Source organism: Chiloscyllium punctatum, chromosome 33 (genome assembly GCF_047496795.1).
Source record: "Chiloscyllium punctatum isolate Juve2018m chromosome 33, sChiPun1.3, whole genome shotgun sequence".
Classification (NCBI taxonomy): Eukaryota; Metazoa; Chordata; class Chondrichthyes; order Orectolobiformes; family Hemiscylliidae; genus Chiloscyllium; species Chiloscyllium punctatum.
This window is the reverse complement of record NC_092771.1, coordinates 36543185-36568221: the sequence shown is the minus strand read 5'-3', so window position 1 is coordinate 36568221 and position 25037 is coordinate 36543185. Positions and strand designations below refer to the sequence as shown.

The window sequence follows — 25037 nt, the reverse complement described above, 5'->3', positions numbered from 1 at the left end:
AAGATTATCATGATGTCTACAATTATTTTAGGCATAGACAGGGTAAACTGGATGAAACATTTCCCCTTGATGGATTGATCAATGCCTCAGGGGCACAGGGTGAAGGTAAGGCCAGGAGTTTCCAAGTGGATCTCAGGGGAAAACAAAATCAAACAGAGGGTGGCGTTAGCCTGGAGCTCAGCACCTATAAGTCATGTAGAGGCTGAGCCCCTCATAATAAGTATGATGTAGTGAGATGCATCCTTGCAAGGGCAAGTCACACAAGGCAATGGATCACGTGCTGGCACATGAGATTGGAATAGTTAGGTGGCTGTTATTGATAGGTATGAACTGGATGGATCAAAGGGCCTTTTTCCTGTGCTGTATAAGGTGATTCTGTGAAAACGGTTATAAATAATGCCTTCTTCATATTAATCCCAGATGCTCTGTTTATCTCAGTTCACACAACACGTACCTGGACATGGCATTTCTTTGCTCTTGTGTGACCCGCTGTGTTGAACCTCACAGTAGATTTTGCTGGGGCAATCTACCACTGACTCGGGCAGGGTTAACTGGCTGCTCATGGTGTAGGTTCCCTTCTTGTTTCTCACTGATGGGTAAGTCTTCAATCCAGTCGTGATTAGCTCCCCACCTTTCTTCCAGGTTACCTTCGTGACGTCAGGGGAATAGTCCATCGCCAAACAACCAAAGGTCGCAGACCCGGTGTTGTGCTCCTGACAGGAGGAGACCAGGCCATAAAGCGTGGGGGGAAATGGTGTCTCTACAATAGAATGACCAATTGAGCATGTTAGTTTCTGTTCATTTGACCTTATCAGTTACTCAAATGTATCCTCAGCTGTAAACGTTTGCCAGTATGCTCCCGCTGAAGTCTACAGCATAACTGGAGTTATTTTTGGTTCCTACCAGTTGCTGATCATGATCATTGGTTCCCTCTTTAGAAACATGCCCTCGACCTTGTCCAAGCCACATAATTTAGGAAGAAGAACATCCTGATCCAACTCCAGTAACTGTTTGAAGATCTCACCAACTGACACTTTCACTGGATTGCTGTGAAGAGCAGAGAAGTTTCACAAAATACAAACCAAGATTCATCAAAATTCCACAGTGTGTGTAAACAGGCCATTTGGCCCAACAAGTCAGCACCCACCCTCTGAAAAGTAACGCATCCAGACCCATTCCCCTATTATGCTACAGTTAACCCTGACTAATGCACCTAACCTCCCAATCACTGAACACAACATTTGCAATTCCCCCAGCTTGCACATCTTTGGACTGTGGGAGAAAACACACACAGACATGGGGAGAAAGTGCCAACTCCACACAGACAGTCACCCGAGGCTGGAATGGAACCCGAGTCCCTGGCACTGTGAGGCAGCAGCGCTAACCACGGAACCAGCGTGCTGCCCCACTAGGTACCGTGCTGCTGGAAATAACCAACCGCTGGCAGTACCCCCGGAGAGAAATCAGAGTGAATATAGAACATTACAGTGCAGTACAGGCCCTTCGGCCCTCGATGCTGCGCTGCCCTGTCATACTAATCTGAAGCCCATCCCACCTACACTATTCCATGTACGTCTATATGCCGAGGTAAAAACAATGACTACAGATGCTGGAAACCAGATTCTGGATTAGTGGTGCTGAAAAAGCACAGCAGTTCAGGCAGCATCCAAGCCTGTCCAATGATGACTTAAATGTACTTAAACTTGGCGAATCTACTACCGTTGCAGGCAAAGCATTCCATACCCTTACTACTCAATGAGTAAAGAAACTACCTCTGACATCTGTCTTATACCTATCTCCCCTCACTTTAAAGTTGTGTCCCCTCGTGTTTGCTGTCCCCAGACTTGGAAATCAGGTCCAGTGAGCCTTCCTCACTTATCAATGCAAGGCAGAATGTTCTGTCTGGGAGGAAGGTCACTGCAGCAGCAGCACAGGCAGGAGCTGAGCACTGGGACGGGGAGGATGGCTGTCACGGCTGAACTCTTGCCAATTGTCTGGAAGTTGAAACATCTAATTTACAATTATCTGAATTCTGGAGGCCTCTGAAAAATGGAAGACCATTAAGGTTCAGAGACTTTGGAGTGTTACAGCTGAGTATTTACGTAAATATGATTTGAGAAATGAACTAGTAATCTTTAACTTAAATAACTATGAAATTGACACGCAGTTCACCACCAAACCGCATCTTTCAGACTAACTACTGCAGTTACTCTGTCTAGAACTAAATTTGCACTCACATTGACAAACCCTACGCTATACACCCATTCATGCCCAGAACACACAACCCCTATCACACGAAACACATCCAAAACAATCCATATTGACAGTGTAGCTGAGCAGAGAGATCTCGGTATCTATGCACATAGATCACTAAAAGTTGCCAGCCAGTTTGATAGAGTTGTTAAGAAGGCATACTTTGTGTTGGCTTTCATCGATAGAGGGACTGAGTTTCAGAACCACGAGGTTAGACTGCAGCTATACAAAACTCTGGTGTGGCCGCACTTGGGAGTATTGTGTACTGTTCTGGTCACCACATTATAGAGAGAATGTGGAAGCTTTGGAAGAGTTCAGAGGAGTTTTGGTTTACCAGGATGTTGTTTGGTATGGCGGGATGGTTTAATGAGGAAAAGACGAGGCTCTTGAGGCTGTTTTTGTTTGAGAGAAGAAGGTTGAGAGCTGACTTAATTGAGACATAAAAGATAAACAGAGGGTGGACAGTGAAAGTCTTTTTCCTTGAATAGTGATGGCTAGCAGGAGAGGACATAGATGATAGATGTCAGAGGCTGTTTCTTTACTCAGAGAGGAGTAGGGCCATGGAACACACTGCCTGCAACAATAGTACACTCGCCAACTTTAAGGGCATTTAAAAGGTCATTGGATAAACATATGGATGAAAATGGAAGAGTGTTGTACAGATAGGCTTCAGATTGGTTCCACAGGTTAGCGTAACATTGAGGGCTGACGGGCCTGTACTGCACTGTAATGTTCTATATTCTATATTCCAGATGGACATATGATCTCAATTCCTTTCACTCATTTACACTCCTGCCGCCCTGCACCTGGCCCATGGTGAATCTGGCCCTGACTGGACCTGGCACCATCATTTTCACAACCTCTGACAAAAGCCCATGACCCAAGACATGACCTCAGCACTTGACCACTGACCTCTCATCTTACCCAAATCAACCTTTGCACATTGCATCCTAGCTCCTTTAGCATCTGTGCTTTACAACCTACCATTTTGCCAGACTCTGAGCTTTGCATTTTGACAACACGTCTACCTGTCACTTCATTACAGTGACCTTCCACCCCCGAAAAACCCTGGCACTCTGCCCACCTCTACACTAACCAGCATGGCATCCTGCCCACCTCTCCATAAACCTGCCTGGCAAAGACAGACCTCCTGTATTTCAGCTCAAACTACCCCTCACCTACCAAGCACAATTCGAACAAATTATCCTGTGACCATTACCATTTAGCTTGATGCCACCTTGCCAGACAGAGTGCATGCAAGCTTACCCAGCAGCCAGCCAACACCTCACAGCCTACCATCCCAAATTCTCCCACATGCCCAATCTAGCCCCTCACTTGCTCACCAGCTTCCAACTTTGAGCCTACTCCAACATAAAGTCACTGAGTCATAAAGTCGTACAGCAGAGAAAAAGTTCCTTTGGTCCAGCTCATCCATGCTGACCAGAGTTCCCAAATGAAATAAATTCCACTTGCCTGCCTTTGGCCCATTCCATCCAGACCTATCCAGTTCCTGTAGCTGTTCAAATGTCTTCTACTGTTGGACCTATCTCTGCATTTACCACTTCCTCTGGCAGTTCATTCCAATGTTTTGGACAGTTACAACATGAAGCCCTAACTCCTGCACTCAGTGCTCTGACCAATGAAGATACATGTGCCAAACACCTTCAACACACTAGCTACTTGAGACAACGCTTTCAAGAATCTATGAGTCTGAACCCTCAGGGCCCTCAGTGTTCAACATCACTACCCAGTGCCCTACCATTAACTCTGTAAGACTCTATGAGTCTGAACCCTCAGGGCCCTATATTTAATGTCACTAGCCAGTGCCCTACCATTAACTCCGTAAGACTCTATGAGTCTGGACCCTCAGACCCCTGTGTCCAACATCACTACCCAGTGCCCTACCATTAACTCCGTAAGTTGTGACCTGATTTATCTTCTCAAAAAGCAACACGTCGTGTTCATTTAAATTAAACTCCATTTGCCACTCCTCAGCCCATTGGCCCAGCTGATCAAGATCTCCTTGTACGTTTAGATAACTTTCACTGCCAATTATACCACCAATGTTGGCATTACGTGCAAACTTACAAACCTACAAACCATGTCCCATTCAATGTTTTCATGGCTTTCAACCAATATTGTAGCCTGTTTCCCTTTCTCCCACATATCTGTAGCATTTTTTAAGGATTGAAGGAATCTATCTCCTTCTTGAAATAATTTAATGTTTTGTCCTCAATCAATTTCTGTGGTGGAGAATTCCAAAGGTTCACCATTCTTTTCTTGAACAGTAAACAATCAGGTTCAATGTTATCGATTGTTGGGAAGACTGGTGAGCAGCAAGATCAGTGATGATCCCATGAATGGAATAGCCTTCTAGAGGGGCCAGTGTGCCTTCTTCACCTACCAATTTGCATGCTGACATGTCCCTTCGGCAGCATGTTCCAAAAGTGTGATCCTTGAGGATAAGGGCGCACGTGCATGTAAATGCTTCTCCTGAAAGCTTTCCTCCAAATCAGGCTTCAACTTGACTCTCAACTATTTCCCTGCCCGTTTCCTCTTCCTCAATCACTTCCTACCAGCGCTGTGAATGTACTAATACCACACAAACATCAGCAATTCAAATAGACGGATGATAACTGGTTTCTCAAAGCAATATAAAAAGTCTGACCCTTCCACACCTGTCTAGAGATTCAAACAACTACCGGAAGAATGAAAATTATTTGAGGCACTTGTGTGTCTACACAAGATGACATGATTTCCTTTTGTGTGATTTGTGTGTTTTCACTGAATGAACAGAGCTATTTCTTAATCATATAATAGGAATCAAGCATCCCTCATTTTTAGCAAGGCAATCACACATTATATTTCTTTATTCCAGGGAAGTATAGTGTTAAATTAATGAAATATGATGATTGTGATGTTTCAATTGGAAATTGTCAGAGATTTAAAGTTTACTTTCATGAGCAATTAATTCCAGCCTCATTGTGTCATAGTACTCACAGGAATGTCTTTCAGAAATGGTGTCTCCCTTTGTTATGGGCAGTCGAATCAGTAAATCTGGGATAGTTTTTGCTTGTTAATCAAAGGTGTTAAAGAGTTTTAGCCAAAGGGAGGCCTGTGGATTCATCTCACAGCTGCTCCATGATCTAAGTAAGTGGTGGAACAGCACATGGGGCTGAATGCCCTCCTCTTGCTCCTACCTTCCTATCATTGTGTCATTCATTAAGCTAGCACTGGCGTGAGCACTTTTTATTAAAATATTTCAACAAATTAATTATTTCACACATGCTTTAAAAAAAAACTTCTGTTGATTATTTGGAATGGGATCATTGACATTCTCTATCTGAGTGATCAAAATAACTTCCACCCAATTACAGCAGACACTGCACTCTGGAGTGTGTTGTTACTTCATAATAGTTTCTTGTGAAACTACAGCTCGAGATCAGGGTGCTCAAATTCAATGATTCTCTGATATTTAATATCTCTGAACATTCGCAATTTGTTCAAATGCATCTTTTCTCTGAGGAACGTGTTTAATCGAATAGAACTTTTTTCAATGAAACAATAAACTTTAATGCTATAAAACCAAAATAAAAGACTGAAATTTCTGAAGAAGCTCAGCAGGTCTAGCAGCTCCTGTGGAGAGAAGGCAAGGTTAACCTTTCGCACCCAGAGATCCCCTCTTCACCAAATTGTTTTCATGTTTTTGACACAAGAGCTCAACCTGTTGAGATAAACAGTGATTACGTTGGCTTGACTCCTGGTGGAAAAAGAATTCTTAGCAGAGGTACTGGATGGTCTGAGATAGCAATTGAAGACCAACTGAAAAGCTATCTCCATCTGCTGCAAGATTCAGCGGAACCCCCACCTGAACAATCAAATTCAACTACAGCACTGGTTTAGATTAGATTAGATTCGATTAGATTACTTACAGTGTGGAAACAGGCGCTTCGGCCCAACAAGTCCACACCGCCCCGCCGAAGCATAACCCACCCATACCCCTACCCCTACCCCTACCCCTAACACTACGGGCAATTTAGCATGACCTGCACATCTTTGGACTGTGGGAGGAAACCGGAGCACCCGGAGGAAACCCACGCAGACACGGGGAGAACGTGCAAACTCCACACAGTCAGTCGCCTGAGGCGGGAATTGAACCCGGGTCTCTGGCGCTGTGAGGCAGCAGTGCTAACCACTGTGCCACCGTGCCGCCCATAAATGTAAATGTAAATGTTTAATGTAAAGAAAAACAGCCTAAGCATAATCTCATCAAATTTGCTTCGAAAATGATTCATTCTGGATTAGTTATAAATGATATTGTTAGAACAGCAAGTCAAAAGCTGGGATTTCTTTGAGCACTTACTCCATTAACCCCATCTCGCGATGCCCAAAAGCTTGTGAACAAATATTGATCTTGAAAAAGCTGCTTACCGCCAAAATTCTGTTTAATATCTAAGAGACACAAGTCAGGACAGCGATTGAATATATTTCACTGGCCTTTGTGAGTGGAATTCCAACAAACACCCAAACATCTAAATCTGCTTTCTTGCACTGAAGTAACCTGATAAGAGTTGGTGCTACATACCTCTCTAACAGGTTGTAAGTGAACACAGGCCACCTGGCACAGAATCAAGGACTATACTACAACATCATAACAGACCTGAACACAATGGGCTCGACACTATCTCGGAGAACACAGCCCACCTGTTTTGACAGTACATAAACCAGGTTAGTTATTAACACTTTACAACAACCAGGAATTGTTCCAGAATGTTTGTACAATGAAAGTAACATTTCAACATTTATCCAAGAATACTTTGATAGCAGTTACAAATTGTTCAATCTCTATGGGAACTAAAGAGGAATAAAACTAGGAATTGCATTGCCATCAATTCACTGTCACTGGATTCCAACTTCGAACTCCCTTCCTCTTTCCCCTGTGAATGAAGCTGCACCAGATTATCTACTTAGTTTGAAAAAAGATTGAAATGTTTTGAAGTGTAGTAGGACAGCTGCCAGTGACATTAAAAGCAGATAATAGGTTTTCAAATAATGAGATGCAAAAAAATCTGATTCTACATTGTGCCACAAAACATGTCCTGCATAACTGAGGCACAAAGATAATATGCAGCATAATTCCCTCTGCCTCACTCAATCAAATATCTATTGTTGCCAACAACCAATTTCAAAACTCTTGCTATCTGCCTTTTGTTCCTGAAACGTTCGTTCTAATTGGAACAACTTAGTCAGGGCTCTAAATTCTGAGGCACCAAATCGAATATTGTATTTCTGGTCGATAAAAGTGGTTTTGAAGTGCAAGATGAAATTGAACTGTCTGAGATTCAGGTATCCGAACTGGACAATTTACAAATGGTCAGGACCGTTGACAAGTTAGTCAGAGATAGCACTGAAACAAACTGTACAACAGACTTAATCCTAGAGGATACATTGCTCAACTCCTCACGTCAAATATATTCACTGTAATTGAACATTCATCACAGGAACTAACCAGAGGATTAATGTGAACGAGAATGTGTTCATAATGAACATAAATAACCACTGAGTTAATAAACTTAATAAGTCATTGTATTTAATAAAATTATTGAGGTGGGAAATATCGCCAAGTAAAGCACAGATCCGGAGGAAATGGATTATTTTCTAAATTATTTTTACATAGTCTTAAAAGGTTCCTTGAACTGTGGAGATTTTGCATGAACTGCATAAGTTCAATACTGCATTTCAGTGTGAAAAGCATTTCTGTTGAAGGAATCAGGGCAAGGTCATTTTCTTGTTTACTGCTTTTAATGAACGAAAATGTTTAAAAAGTTATGAATTGAAAACATGCTTTTGTCTGGAGTTGCCCGCTTTAACAGATGTCTAAGTAAACGTGGGCACTGCTGCCTCACAGATCCAGGTACCCAGGCTCGGTTCCAGCCTCGGGTGACTGCCTATGTGGAGTTTACACAATGTCCCCTGTGTCTGTGTGGGTTTCCTCCCACAATCCAAAGATGTGCATGTCAGGTGAACTGGTCATGCTATATCGTCCATAGTCTTAGGTGCATTAGTCAGGGGTAAATATAGGGTTGGGGAATGGGTCTGGGTGGGTTACTCTCCAGAGGGTCGGTGTGGACTTGTTGGGACAAATGACCCGATACATACTGCAGGAAATCTAATCTAAACGATTGTCACACTTAACTAATGTGAGCAGGTTCCTTCCGATCGCTACATTGCAATAAATCAGTCAAGTATATTAATTAAAATAAATATTACACTATTTTCAGTGTCTGAATAAACAATGTGCTCTGTTATGTTTTAGTTCATGTCTTCTGCATATTTGTGAATTCTGCATACGTCTGAATACATTGATGCAAAATGAATTCTCTGCGTTTGCAGCAAGTACTCCCATGGTTTTAAGAGTCGAGTTCCTACAGTATGGAAACAGGCCATTTGGCGAAACAATTCCACACTGACCCTCTGAACAGTAAGTAGCCCACCCAGACCCATTCCCCCTAATTTATATTAAAACCTGACTAATACACTCTAACCTGGACATCTCTGAACACGATGGCTGTGCTAAATTGCACAAACCACCTAACCTGCGCATCTTTTGGACTGTGGTCGGAAACCATAGGGCCCGAAGGAAACCCATGCAGACACAGGGAGAATGTGCAAACTCCACACAGGCAGTCACCCGAGGGTGGAATCGAATTTGGGATCCTGGCGCTGTGAGGCAGCAGTGCCGACCATTGAGCCACCATGCTGCCCTGCGAGTTCATGGGTGGATTATTTTAATTAATTCGAAATGTGGCCTTGGTCACATAATTCACTATAGCAGTTGTTTCCGAAAGAATGACTCTTCATTTGATTTTTTTTTGTAAAATGTAACTAGTTATTTAAAATGCACAGATTGGGAACAACTAAAGCACTGGGCAGATTAAATAATTCAGTAAATGTTTTATTTTTATCCTGCAAATCCAGTTTAATCAGGGACATAACAATTAATTAACTCAAGTTACGTGTGAAACTGATCAAAGCAGTGAAACGGATCTGTTCTTCATAGAATTGTGCACAATTTCCAAATGGTCTTTGCCAGTGATCTTTTCCAGCCAGAAAAATATGTATGCAGTGTGCAGCGGAATTGAAAGTTGTTTGTTTCTCAATTATAACACAGTCATGGCATTTTTGCTCAAGAGCAAGAACTATTAGAACATTAGACTTTTCAAATTCTATCTATCTTTCTCTATGACTTGTAATCTGTTTAAAGACAGGCCTTGTGATTGAACTCGATAGTGGAGTTCTGAATTTGGATTGTAAAGCATGGATTAGATTAATTCTTAATTATTACTTTTAAGTAAAAATGGCACCCGAAGGTATCCGTTTTCCCTTCATTTCTAAAATCTTTGCAATTTGCCTTTCACTTAATAATAGGCTTTATAAAATTTCAACTCACATGCTGACTGCATTGAATGAGGAACCTGGAGCGGTTCACTGTCACCAACCATGTTAACATTGCAAAAACAATGTAGAAACCAGAAACGGTTTCCCAAATATAACACATTTAATGTTACCCAAGCACAGTCCCTCCTCAACAGATCAACGATCCCCAGATCACAACACTGTGTGTTTTCAGCAGAACTGGCTCTGCAAACATTTTCAACAGAACCAAGAACATGATGTAACCTCACAAAAAAAAACCCAAATTGAAGTCTAACAAAGCTGCTCAGAATCCAGCAAACTAATGATTACATTGAATGGAAATAACAAGTCATAACAACAACCTTGTTTGTGAGGGGACTTAACACTTAAAGCTGTAACGTTTCTGACAACAGTTCAATTTATTTCCGACCTGCACACCCTTCTTGATCGTGACAATCTTGTGCAGCACACAGTAGAGCGATTGAAGGCATATATTGATTAATCACTTCATGGTCAAAACACAATTACTTGAATAGACAAATATAATAATTAGTCAGGGTGGCACAAACATTATAATTTTAAGTTAGTTTCAATTACATAATCTGATCAATTCTGCAGTTTCAGATTTTAGTCCCAAATTTTATTTTGAACAAGGCTACTCAAAACAAAATTCAGATGGGTTACAATTAGAACTGAGTATTTTTTTAAAAAGTTAATACATTAAAAACTCGCTTTTGTCATTTCTCACACTTCTGGGTTTCTGCCTTAAGTTGGTTTTCAGACCATTACAAATGGAAGTAATATTTTCAATCAAGCAGAGAAAAATGTATTATATAAGTTTAACAAATGCAGAAATGATTCATGAAAAACAAAAGAAATTCACAAATAATGGTAATAAAAAGTAATCCAGAGAGACATTCTCCTCACCAGAAAGAAAACACCAATTATAGAAAGCATGAAACCGAGATCAATTCCACAAACTGAATAAGAATTCAATCAACTCAATTCACCAGAATCAAGGAAAATAAAATCAGAATCCAATCAACTCGAAACAACAGATTTAAATGAAAGATAATCAGAATCCAACCAATTCAATTCAACAGAATCAAATAAAACAATTTGAAAAGCCAATCAACACAATTCAACAAAACCAAGTAAAATCAAAGTCAGAATCCAGTCAACACAGTTCAAACTGAATCAACTAAAGCAAAGCCAAACTCCAATCAACTCAATTCAACAGAATCAAGTAAAACAAACTCAGAATCTAATGCAATATAGCACCTCAAGAAAATTGTATGACAGTTTCTAACCTACTTGTCATCAACAAAAATAACAAAATAAATGAGAAAATATAATCATGGTAAGAACATATATGGAAGAAATGAATAATGATATTTTAGCATGTTTTAATCATGTTTCGTAATATCTTGAATATCTTTGAATTCTTAGCGTTTGTTGTTGATAATAAAACTCACAGTCAGGGTGTCACTAACATTAAACATTATTTATAGCTGACAGATTAAGAGACATTAGGTGTTTCAAGTAACCCAGGCACACAGAATGCCCATCTGACCAAAAAAAGAGATACACCGAGCAACTGACTCCATCATCACCATTTAAACTATTTGCTGAGCCTTAACTGAAGTCTATAATCAGTGTGAACAAAAATCAATCCGAACCAAACAAAACTCAGCACAGAATCTGAGTTTCATTTAATTCAGAATCTAGTCACATGAATAGAAAGTTTTTAAAAAGTCACTAAGAAAGTTAAAATTCTTACCTGAAGTCACTGTCACCATGGTCCCTTGGCCCCAGTATTCAAGATAGTCAATATGTTACATTCTCTGGACTGGGTCACAAAATAACTAGCTCTGCATAAAACAAATCAAAAATCTACTATCATTTTAAATTTTCAGAACCACAGGCAAAATAAAGTCACGACAAATCTTCATTACATAATTGTGCAAGTGAATTCTGATCATTCTTGATAAATTTTAAGACTGCTTTAGACTTCACAGAGTAACACATAAGCGGATTCTCAAAATCCCTAACTGGTGTATCGATAATTACCTAACACTTTTACAAATTAAATACTGATACTGGCATAAAACCGCAAAGAACTAATACTGCACTGCAAGTTAAGACGGTTTGTAGAAGTAATCACTGACTAGTTTCAAACAATGGAGGCTGAATAGGTGTTTGTATTGGTCATAATTGCAATGTCACTCCAGCTATATCACTGTGAGTCACGTTGTGTCAAATACTATGACAGACTGTAAACTGTAAAATGCAGATAATTTCTTCACTTCGTAGAAAGCAGTGATTCAGACTCCTCTAAAAATGATTCAGTGCATTATTTCACCTTTTACTCTTCATTGTATTTTGAAAGCTTGGAATACATTTCCAGGTTTGGTCTGCGTTTAACTTGACAATCAACACGATGAATGTAGAAAAAAAATATACATTTGTACAAACTAGCACGACTGGATTGTGTTTAAATTGCATCTCACATTATTTCTCGCTCCTGCTATGGTAGAAATCACCAATTTGAGATAAACACTTGTCAGTGGTTATTGTATGAGGATGTCGCTGTGTACAACACTGTCGTATCACAATGATGTAGACCAGTACACACACTCATTCTCTGTTCTTTACTCAAGGTTTCAATTTTCATTTGAAAGAGCCATTTAATACTGATCATGTTTAGAATTAATGCCATAGATGACATAACAATTAGCAGTGATTTCCTGAGATGTCAGATATATTAAAACTAACATTTGTCCGACCATTTAATTGATGGAAGTGTTAGCAGTACATATGACATTCCTAAAACATTGTCCCATTGTGTCACCAGTTTGCCAGTTTAAATGGTACATTTCCTCTTTGATAGTTTTGTAAAAGGCAGCCTGAGGTCTGCTTCAGATCGCAGTTGGTATAATTGTATTTAAAACTCTTACTGACCGTCAGTTTATGGTGGAATTGACAAAATATTCCCTCCAGTTGTTTTTGAATGAGTCCAGACCTGGTTCCTCTCGGTGTGGTCTCTTGCACAGTAATAGATGGCGGTGTCTTCGATCTTCAGGTTCCCCATGTCCAACGTGAAAATGTTGTTTGAATTGTCTTTGGACGCAGTAAATCGATTCTTAATCGCTGGTGCATAGTTACTGCTGGAGAAACTATAGTAGCGAACCAGCCACTCCAGACCCTGTCCGGCAACCTGTCGGACACAGTACATCCAGTTGCTGCCAAGATTGAACCCACTGGTTTTACAGGTCAGTTTCAGGCTGTCTGCGGGATGGCCAGTGTTTGCCTCTTCCTGAGTCAAAACAATCTCCGACTGGACACTTTTAAAAAGAAAACAAATAAACCATGAGCATTAATGAAGATTAAATGATGGCTGAGTGTTTTACATTCCTGCGGAAGACTAACATTGAGACAGTAACAAAGAGAGATTTGAACAAAAAACACTCACATGATAAGAAAGTCAGTGACAAATTGAGAAAAATTGTCGACACAATAATTCTGATAAATTGTGGGAAGCGGTTCTGTGAAGATCTTTCTAAACAGAGCCGACCCATGAGTGTTGACTTACGGTCCAGTGCTCAGGATTTATATGGCCATCAGAAGGGGCAGGCTTACAGCTTCCGCCTGTTGGTTTCCTGCTGGAGGCTCAGACTGGATCCTGGTATCAGCTTGCACAGCCCTAACACATGGGCTCATGTATTTACATGAGGTTTTGCTTAAACATGGACACATACACATCTTGGGATATTTGTTTTGCTGGATAGCTTCTTTGGGAGTGTTTTTATTTAAATGGTGGAAGTAAAATTGAGTAGCTTCAGGACTGTTTCACATGATAGATGCAAGTATTTTGTTTTAAAAAAACTAATTCATTCGGATGTTAGCTCCCTTTATTTCTACATTCATTCACAAGCAGATAAAACTAAAATCAAAGTTCAAACATATTACCAGCTAGTAACACAATTGAGCTTGTTTTCCCAGGACACTACCAGTCTCTGTCCCACTACAAAATAACATGTAGTTCATACTAAACATTTCAATATTCAAGTTAGACAACTGAACATAGAGCGTGTCCAAATTGATTATATTTTGAATATTCAATTAGAAGTTAACTCCCTTTAATTCTACATTCCACCACAAGCAGATAAAGCTACAAAGAACTTCAATAATATTATTAAGCAACAAAATTAGTGACTTTATTTTTGCTGTCACTCAAAGTCTCTCTCACTTTAGAAAATAACATACCATTTCTAATCTGCATTTCTAAATTCAATTTAGGCAACCGAATAGGGAGCATGTCCAAAAAGTGATTATGTTCAGAATGTGAGTGTGTGTCACTAAACAGTTTGGACCCTGAGGTTAGAAGCACCTCCTTACATTGCAGAATGTCTCTCCCTGCATCTTTTTTTTCAAGTTGCTCTGACCCTAAAATGCATAGTAAAGGAAAGCTGTGTGCCTGAGAAACAAAAAGTGAGTTGGCAGTGATACATAAAACCTAGGTAAACTTTTGAAAGAGCATCTAATGAACTAGAACAGGACAGTCCATACGTTTTTTAAAAAAATCATCAACATCTAAACCATTGCAGGTAACCGTCTGGGTACATCAGGAAAGTTTGGTTAAATTAGAGAATATTACAATAATCATTACCACGGATGTAGGTTATAAACAGTACATTTCTCTGCTCACTGATAGCTCTGACAGGGGCAGATAACTCATAAAAATCAGTAAAAATTCGCGGTTACACGACATCAGTGTTAACCATGTATAAAGGGCCGACTCAGTTTTAATGAGATGCATGAATCAGAGAATGGTGTAACAAGTGATGTGAGTTTGAACCAATTCAAGTTTGTTAATTTACTTTGAGATGATAACAAATGTTACTGCAATGTGGGATTTTGGATCCATTAACTTCATATTCAGGAGCTTTAAAGATACTCAATAAACAGGCTGAACTAACCAGAACGTCATTGCATTCAATGTCCTGTTTTCTGACAGTCATACAGTGAATGCTGTATTTAGTGACTTTCCTTTTTAAAGAAGAAATGCCAAGGGAAATGTATCCATTGTAAGTAAATGGGAAAATATCGTTTGTTTGGTAGGATTTTACTTTATTTTATTCATTTTCCCTTTAATAGGCCAGATACAATAGTTGGCAGCAATTAAACTGACTGCAGAAAAGCTCCTTGAGTTCCCAGTTTCATTTACTGGAAGCAGGTGGAGTTTCTGCAGTGGATCAAAGATATTTTGTCTCACTGTTGACCAGTTGGTGGAAAGCCAACTGAAAACCATAACCACCGCCTCCGCAAAAAACAAATCGACTCAACAACAATGCTGGAGAAAAGTTTATTTTTCAGTTATGTAACTTGGAGAACTAGTCACTCCCCTCATTGAAGGAAATATTCGCAGAGTTTCGGACACAACCTAAACATCAACAGTTCATTCGAGGATCACTACAGCACTGTTTAATATTGAGAATAATTGATAAATAGTCACAGAGTCATGTAGTGATACAGCACGGTTACAGACCCTTCGGTCCAGCCAGTCCATGCCAGTCATAATCCCAAACTAAACTAATCCCACCTGTGTGTACTTGGCCCATCGCCTTCCAAACATTTGATATTCATTTACTTATCCAAATGTCTTCTACAGGTTATAAGATCATCCCACACAAAAGCCATTCGCTGTGTAAAAAGCTGTCTCTGATATTTTTTTTAAAATTTTCTCCTCTCATTGTAAAAACATGTTCCCTATTGTTGAAATCCCCCACCATAGAGAAAATGCGCCAATGTCTTAGTCCAAATTTGAAAACAATCCCAGCTCCAAACATTTACAAAATATCACTATGGATCTTCCTCGAGTCCAAAAAAGATTGTCCCCTTTGTTCAATGATTTGTAAAATTTACTGGCTTATCTACTGTGATAGACGATTTCAAATAACTTTGGAAGTGCAAATGGTTCACATCAATCGGATTAAAGTAACATTTCGTGCACTACCCCCCACACACAAAAAAGAACTAGTTTGTTAACATGATTTGCTCTGAGGAAGTCTACGATGGATTATTTTATCAAACAAAATCATTTCCACTCTTGTGAGCGCTCATCTATCTTCTGTGCAATGGTCTGAATTTTAAGTTGTGTCTGACTGTAGATAAAACAGGCTGATCTGGATAAAAGTACAGTTTGTGCCTTTCACATTGTTAATGTATATTGCTGACATTAGTTGAATAAAGAGGTGTTGTCCCAGGCATCGTCTGGCACCATTAATTAGACGATTAATTTCCACATCACGAGCCAGAGGGTCAGGTGGATCGTTGGATCCTCTCTCAGTAATCTTCTTATTCAGTAATCTTATGCATGGGTGCTATCAACCATCTTCAGAAAATCAAAACATGTTACAATCACGGTTTCCTCCATTTTCTCCAAGAATTCTGATACTTTTATCAGGCAAGATTTCCATTTTGTAAAGCCATTCTCAGTTTTCTGTTGTAACATTCTTTTTTAAAGACTCCACCATATTTTTCAATAACTGATGTTAAACTAAGTAGCCTCAGTCAATCTTTTGTGTGCCTTAACTTTTTATGAGTGAAGGTGTTGGGTGAAGGATCTACTATCAGCCCTCACTTCCACCTACTGGAGAAGCACTGTCATCTACTCCGAAAAACTCAACAAAATGTATCTATGTTCATTTACTGAGAAAGCAATTCCACAAATGATCTAGCTCATCACCTTCTGCTGGCGGTCCCAGATTTTACGAATTTTACTCATTGAAAGTCGACAAGGCTAATTAGCATCAAACCAAGATCAATATTTGAGCAGAAATATCTCAATTCCTGGTCACGTATTTTTGTTCATCTCTTTTTAGGACATCAGGTTCAACAATGTGGAATCTGTGTGGGTGGAGCTGTGAAATACCAAGGGACAAAAAAACATTAGTGGGTGTCATACAGAGACCCCAAGACTGCAGTGGTCATGTTGGAATAGTATTAAACAGGAAGTTCGACGATGCCCTCCACCACATCTACTCCACTTCCCGCTCCTCCGCACTTGAGCCCCGCCCCTCCAATTGCCATTAGGACAGAATCCCACTGGTCCTCACCTACCACTCCACCAACCTCCATATACATCATATCATCCGTCGTCATTTCCGCCACCTCCAAACGGACCCCACCACCAGGGATATATTTCTCTCCGCTCCCCTATTAGCGTTTCAAAAAGTCGACTCCCTCCGTGACTCCCTTGTCAGGTCCACTCCCCCCACCAACCCAACCTCTACTCCCAGCACCTTCCCCTGCAACTGCAAGAAATGCAAAACTTGCGCCCGCACATCCCCCCTTACTTCCCTCGAAGTCCCCAAGGGATCCTTCCATATCCGCACAAATTCACCTGCACCTCCACACACATCATTTCCTGCATCCACTGCACCTGATGTGGCTTCCTCTATATTGGGCAGACTGGCCGCCTACTTGAAGAACGTTTCAGAGAACACCTCTGGGACACCCGGACCAACCAACCCAACCACCCCGTGGCTCAACACTTCAACTCCCCCTCCCACTCCACCAAGGTCATGCAGGTCCTTGGACTGCTCCATCACCAGACCATTGCAACACGACGGCAGGAGGAAGAGCGCCTCATCTTCCACCTAGGAACCCTCCAACCACAAGGGGTGAACTCAGATTTCTCCAGTTTCCTCATTTCCCCTCCCCCGACCTTGTCTCAGTCCCAACCCACGAAATCAGCAACGCCTTCCTAACCTGCAATCTTCTTCCTGACCTCTCCGCCCCCACCCCCACTCCGGCCTATCAGCCTCACCTTGACCTCCTTCCACCTATCGCATTTCCAACGACTCTCCCCCAAGTCCCTCCCTCCCTATCTTGTTTCTTAGCCTGCTGGACAAACTTTCCTCATTCCTGAAGAAGGTCTCATGACCGAAACGTCGATTCTCCTGCTCCTTGGATGCTGCCTGATGTTCTGCGCTTTTCCAGCAACATATTTTCAGCTCTGATCTCCAGCATCTGCAGTCCTCACTTTCTCCTTAAACAGGAAATTAGGCAAGCTAATGATATGGAGACATCTGAGATCATGGGTGATTTTAATCTGCATCCAGATTGGACAAATCAAATTAGCCACAATATCTACTAGGGGGAATTCCTGGCCTACATATGCAATGGTTTTCTTAACCAACATGTGGATGAACCAACTAGAGAGCAGGCCATCTTAGACGGGGGACTGTGTAATGAGAAGGGAATCATTGCCAATCCAGCTGCTTGAGACTCCTTAAGGAAGAGTGACCATGACAGGATAAAACATTTTTATCAAGATGGAAAGTGAGCCAGCTGATTTGGAGACTAGGGTGCTGAATTTTAATAAAGGAAACTATGAAGATATATAAGGCATGAGTTGGCATTGATAGATTAGTGGAAGTTGCTTAAAGGTGTGACAGTAGATAGGCATTGGCAAATATTCAAGGAAATCATGGGGGAACTGAAACAACTATTTATTCCTGTCTGGTACAAAAGCAAAATGGGTAACAGGACCAATCTATGGCCTATAAAGGAAATTAGATAGTATCCAATTGAAGGAAGAAGCATAGAGATTGGCCAAGAAAAATAATAGGTGTGATGTTTGAGAGCAGTTTCTAATTCAGCAAAGCAGGACCAAGGGATTGATGAAGATCGGGAAAACACAGTACAAAAGAAAGTAAGATTGCAGGGAACATGAAGACTGACACTACAAGGTTCTACAGGACGTGAAGAGAAAGAGATTGATGAAGACAAATGTAGGTCCCTACAGATAGAAATGGGGAAATGTATAACAAAGGACAAAGGAACAGCTGAGCAACTGAATGCATACTTTAGTTCTGTCTTCACAAAAAACGACAGTTGTACAGGAGGTTGTTGAGGCTGCAGTTGGAGCATATGTTCTGTTTTGGTCACCTTGCTCGAGGAAGGATGTTATTAAACTGGGAAGAGTGCAGAAGAAATTTATACGAATGTTGCTTGCACTCTGTGGTCTCAGTTATAAGGAGAGGCTGAACAAGCTAGAACTTCTTTTCTTGGCAGTCTAGGAGACTGAGAGGGGATATAATAGAACTGTACAAAATTATGAGAGACATACACTCAGTCTTTTTTGCCAGGGTTGGGGAATCGAGGATTAGATGGCATTAATTTAAGGTTAGCGGGGGAAAGTACAAAAGGGAACCTGAGGGGCAATTTGATTATACAGAGGCTGACACGCGTATGCAATGAGTTGCCAGCAGAAGTAGTTGAGGTGGGTACGTTAACAACATTTAACGGCATTTTGACAAATACATGGATAGGAAAGGGTTAGAAGGATGTGGACCAAATGCAGGGAAATAGGGTTAGCATGGGTGGACAATTTGGTCAGTATGGACCAGTTTGGGACAAGCGACCTGTCCCTGTGCTTTAGGACTCTCTGGCTCGAAGATACAAATCAAGTACCAGAAATCCTGGAGAATGCAAGGTTTAGTGAGAGTGAAGAACTGAGGGAGGCCAATATTAGTAGACAAATGGTGCTGGTAAATTGAGGGGATTGAACCCGATAAATCCTCAGGGCCTGATAAATCTGTATCCCAGAGTACTTAAGGAAATGGTTCTAGAGATAGTGGATGCTTTGGTTGTCAGGATTCTTTAGAGTTTGGTATAGTCCCTGCAGTTTGGAGGGCAGTTATTGACACTCCAACGCTCAGAAAGAGAGGTACAGAGAAAGGGAATTCTAGACTAGTAAGCTTCAGAACAGCAGTGGGGAAAATTCTCAAATCCTTTATCCTTTATGGCAAAGCATTGAGAAAGCAGTGGCAAAATCAAACAGAGTCAGCATGGAGTTATGGAGGGGAAAACATGCTTAACAAGTCTATTGGAATTCTGTGAAGATGGAACTATCAGAGTTGACAAAGGGGAACTGGTCAATATGGAATATTTGTACTTGCAAAAAGCATTTGACAATTCTCCATGTAAGAAGTCATTGTACAGGATTAAAGCACATGGGTTTGGGGTAAGTGACTGAGATAAATAGAAAACTGATTCGCAGAGAAGAAACAGAGGAGGGCTGAAGGGGCCCGTGTAAAATAGGCAGACAGTAACTAGTGGGATGCCACAGGCACACCAGCTGTTAACAATATATATTAATGATTTGGATGAAGGAATAAAATGTAACATCTCAAGGTTTGCAGATGATACCAAGTTGGGTGGGAGGGTGAACTGTGACGAGGATGCATAGATCCTATGGCATGATCTGGACAGATTGGGTGAGCGGGCCAATCAATGGCAGATGCAGTTTATTTTGGATAAATGTCAGGTTATTCAATTTGGAAACAAAAGGAAGGTGGTGGATTACTACCTGACTAGCTGCAAATTGGGAGAGGGGAGTCTGCTGAAGGGCCCACATGTCCTTGTGCACCAGTCGCTGAAGGTACGCAAGCAGGTGCAGCAGGCAGTAAAGAAGGCAAATGTTATATTGACCTTCATTGAGAGATGTTTCGAGTACAGGAGAAGGGATGCATTGTTACAGTTATACACAGTCGAAAAGTGTGGTGCTGGAAAAGCACAGCAGATCAGGCAGCATATCCAAGGAGTAGGAGAGTCAACGTTTCGGGCATAAGCCTTCCATGGAGGGTCCTGTCCGAAACACCGACTTCTCGGTCAGAAGTGAAGACTATTGTTGGGACAAGGTCTGCTGTTGAAATTGGGCAGTAAAAATCAATAACTTAGTCATCATTCTAATAGAGCGCAATAATTCAACATATGTATGGATGGATTATCTCATGTTCTAAATAAATACAATGAATATCATTGTCATGTGAATCATGAAAGAATTGGAAAACATTAACAGAGAGATAACAAGGTCATAAAGTCACCAGTTGAAACAGGAGAAGAAATAAAAGAGTACAGAAAAGCAAGTTAAAGCAGAATTATCAGCAATATTTGATTGAATGGCTCAGACAAAACAAGAACAGATGGAGAACAAATCGATATTTTTAGTTCAGAGAAATTGACTGAGCGACAACAGAAAGTTGAAAACCTGAAGCAATTGCATTGAAATGTATACACCGAAGAAGAATCTGAGTGTATTCCCAAATGTTAGTAACTTTAAAATGATGTCTTGATGAGACAATCGTTCAGATGGAAAAGTGGGAGAAATTCCCTACCAGTGGCTTATAGAAAGGAGGTGTGGCAGGTAGCACATCAGCCACTGTGGGAGTGAGAAGAACTCACGCTAAAATACACAAACATCTTTACTGGCATGGACTGCATTTAGGTGGAGTTAAAAATTGCCAAAAATGTCATACATGTCATGCAACCGATAAATGTCAGGTTACATGTCATGTAAATAATAATAACCAGGAACTTTAACACCCATCCCTGCATTTGATGAACCTTTTACAAGGGTCTTACTTGATAGAGTAGTACCACTACACACAGAAAAAGTGGGAATCAGTGGTTGTTAACAGTAATAGATGAGTCCATTCGCTATTCAGAGGCCATTCCATTTGTGCAATACCACTGCTAGAAGGATTGTAGAAAAGGTACACCAATGTTTAACTCGATAAAGACCACCCACAGAGATACAATCAGATCAAGAGTCAAATTGTACTTCGAATATATGCATGGAAGTTATGGGTAGCTTATCCACTGCTTACCAAAAAGGATTGAAAGGGAATGTGAGAAAGATGACGTTAAATTTTAAAGAACATTAGTGAGCTTAGAGAAGAGCATATAGAGGGCTTATCATCAAGACAATCCAAACGACTGGATAAAGGAATTCCATTTCTATATCTTACCAGTGGGGATGTACTAAATGAACTTCCCACATTCAGTCCATTTGAATGAGTGTTGGGGCATAAGCTGAGAGAACCCCCGAAAATAAATAAGGAGAAATTACTGAGTCAGAGTTCAGCTACTACATATTTGAACTGTGTGTCAAACTTTAGGGAATGATTAAATTGAGCAGGGGATCTGGCTCCAATTAAGCAATATCCTTATAGACTTATAACAAAGAAAGTTGGCTTATGTTCAAAGACAGGCTGAATGCATGTTCCAACAACAACAGCATCAAAGTGAGTTGCAGCAACTTGAGCTCAGTCAAAGTAATGATGCCAAAGCCAGATGATTGTGTGCAGACTATTGAAAAGTGAATGCAGTTGCCAAGTCTGATTCACATACGATTCCACATTGCGAAGACTGTATTGAAAATGCAGAACAAGCAACTTATATTTGTAATTTGGACTTGCTCAGAAGGTACCGGCAGGTACATTTATCCGAAGGAATGAAGAGTATTTCGGCTTTGATAACACTGAATGGACATTGACAAAGACAGCAGGACTATGATTCCTGGCAGTGAACAGGTTTACCAGAGGTTTGGACCAAATTGAAATAGTGTGGTTGCTCCACTGACTGACTAACTGAAGGAGTGCCGGTTATTTTAGTGGACAGTAGAATGTCAGAAGGCATTTACCAACCTGAAACCTGTGTTAACTATTTTCCCAGTGTTAGCTACGCCTAATTATACAAAGCTACTTGAGATGGCTATTAATGTGAGTGAAGTGGGTGTTGGTGCTGTATTCTTACAAGACGACGTTGAGAAGATAGTAAGCCCCATTGGGTACTTCTTCAGTAAATTCAATATTCATCAGAAATACTCCACGATTGAGAAGGAAACCTAGAGCTTGGTGTTCCAACCTTTCGACATTTATATTGCCAGTAATAGGTCTTGGACAATTGTATGCACTGATCATCACCCATTAAAGCTTTTGGAGAAATGTAAGGGCTCCACTTCGAGATGGTTTACAATGAGCTTTTTAGTGCAGCCATTCAATTTGAAAATGATACACATGGCAGGATGAGAAAATGTAATTGCTGATGTTTTGCCACAACTTGGATGATGTAAGATGGAGGGATTTGGTTGCAGGAGTAAATGGACTGAAACAGGATGCAATAATGCATGGTTACAATTGATGCAATGTGCGTATAATGTCACGTAATAATAGCTTTAGACTAAGGGCTTTAAAATGAAATCATCTTTGACTCTTATTAATGCTGCAGTACAACTACAGAACTGGTACCTAACCAACAATGCGGAAATTTGCCGAGGGATGTCCTGTGCATAAAAAAAGGGACAACTTCCATCCTGCTACATAATGCCTCAGCAGTCTATTCTCGATCATCAGTAAAGTGATGGCAAGTGTCATGAACAGTGCTATAAACCAGCACTTGCTCAGCAATAAGCTGCTCAGTGATGCCCAGTTTGGGTTCTGCCAGGGCCAGTAAATCCCCGACATCATTACAGCCTTGTTTCAAATATGGACAAAACAGCTGGATGCTTGAGGTAAGGAAGAGATTGACAGTCCTTGACATCAAGGGTGCACTCGATTGAGTGTGGCATCAAGGAATCATAGGAAAACTGAAATCAATGGGTGCAAACTCTCTGATGGTTGGAGTCATACCTGACACATAGGAAGATGGTCGTGGTTGTTGGAGGTCAGTCACCTCAGGTCCTGGACTTCTCTGCAGGAGCCCATCACGGTAGTGTCCTTGGCTCGACCATCTTCAGCTGCTTCGTCAATGACCTTCCCCTCCATCACAATGTCGGAAGTGGGAATGTTCGCCGATGATCGCACTATGTTTAGAACCATTCACAACTCCTCAGATTCTGATGTCCATGTTCAAATACTACAAGATCTGGACAATATCAAGGCATGGGCTGACAAGTGGCAAGTAACATTGCCATCAAAAATAAAAGACAATCCAACCACTGTCCCTTGGCATTCAATGGTTTACCATCACTGAATCCCATAATATCAACATCCTGTAGGTTATCATTGACCAGAAACTCAAATGCACTTGCCACAAACACAGTAGCTACAACAGCAGGTCAGAAGCTAGGAATACTGCAGCAAGGAATACTGCAGCCTGTCCACCATCTACAATGTACAAGTTGGAAGTGTGATGGAATACTCCCAACTTGCCTGGACGGGTGCAGCCCCATCAACACTCAAGATGTTTGACACCATCCAGGAAAAGCAGCCCACTTGATTGGCACCACATCCACAAGTGCCCACTCCCTCCACCACACATGCTCAGTAAACACTGCTGCTACTATCTACGTGATGCACTGCAGAAATTCACCGAAGATCCTTAAACAGCACCTTCCAAACCCACAACCAATTCCATCTAGAAGAACAAGGGCAGCAGATGTGTGGGAATTCCACTACCTTCAAGTTCCCTTCCAGGTCAAGCACCATCCTGACTTGAAAATATAGCGCTGTTCATTCTCCGTCACTGGGTCAAAGTCCGGGAATTCCCTCCCTCATGGCATTGGGGGTTAACCCACAGCAGGTGGACCACAGCAGTTCAAGGCGGCAGCTCACCCCCACCTTCTCAATGACAACTCGGGACAGGCATAAAATGCTGGCCAACCAGCGATACCCATAACGCATAAAATGAATAAAAGATAATAGTTCATTGTGTGTGTGTGTGAGAGAGAGATCGAGAGAGAGAGAGAGAGAGAGAGAGAGGGAGAGAGAAAGACCATATCTCAGTGCGTGTGTGTGTGTGAGAGAGTGTGTGTGTGAGAGAGAAACACTATGCTTGACAGTGTGTGTGTGAGAGAGTGAGTGAGTGAGTGAGCGAGTGAGAGAGCAAGAGAGAGAGAAGAAAATGCCTCTGTGTGTGTGTGTGTGAGAGAGAGAGAGACAGTCAAAGACGGAATGCGTGTGTGTGCGTCAGGGGGTCAGGGTAGTGTGGTGTGTGTTGGTGTGAGTATGCTGTCACTTTAAAAAGTTACTTTGACCTGTGTTTTTTTAAGAGAGGTTGTAAAGTCAGAGGTGCTAAAGCGTGCCCGTAGGCTTTTCTTAAAAGCAGTTTAACAATGGAAAAGGTGTGGCCAGTTCTCCAGTACAGGTTCTTATAGTTTTGGTTTAGCTGCAGCAATCCCAAAATGTTTTGAGTATCAGAAGGTTGCAAGCTTCAGTAAATGATTCCTCACTGAGCACTCGGACATTTCTCTGGATGTTGTTCCCTCCGCCTGTAAGAATATGAGTTTGAATTTACCTTTTTGCCAAGGGGTGTGTTAATGAGATGTTACAGCATTGGATCAGGAAATGAGTAAGTTACTGTATCAAGTAGTCAGTTATGTTTTCCAATTTTTTAGTTACTCTTCATGCCACTTTCTTTTGTTTGAGTTTCAACTGTAGTGTTTAAGTGAATTCTGTTTGGCTGAATGCAGAGTGGTTTAACCAGTTGCATCACACCTGGAGCATCAATGTGACATTTGCCTTTAAACAAATAAAACCTTACTTACCCCATCTATGCCCCTCATGATTTTACAAACC

General features: G+C 41.0%; 1 pseudogene; it reads right to left on the bottom strand.

Moving 5' to 3' along the window:
- LOC140458338 (Ig heavy chain C region, membrane-bound form-like) overlaps positions 1-23339 on the bottom strand; it is a 33901-nt pseudogene extending 10562 nt beyond the window's left edge.
- Positions 23340-25037: the final 1698 nt, after the last annotated feature.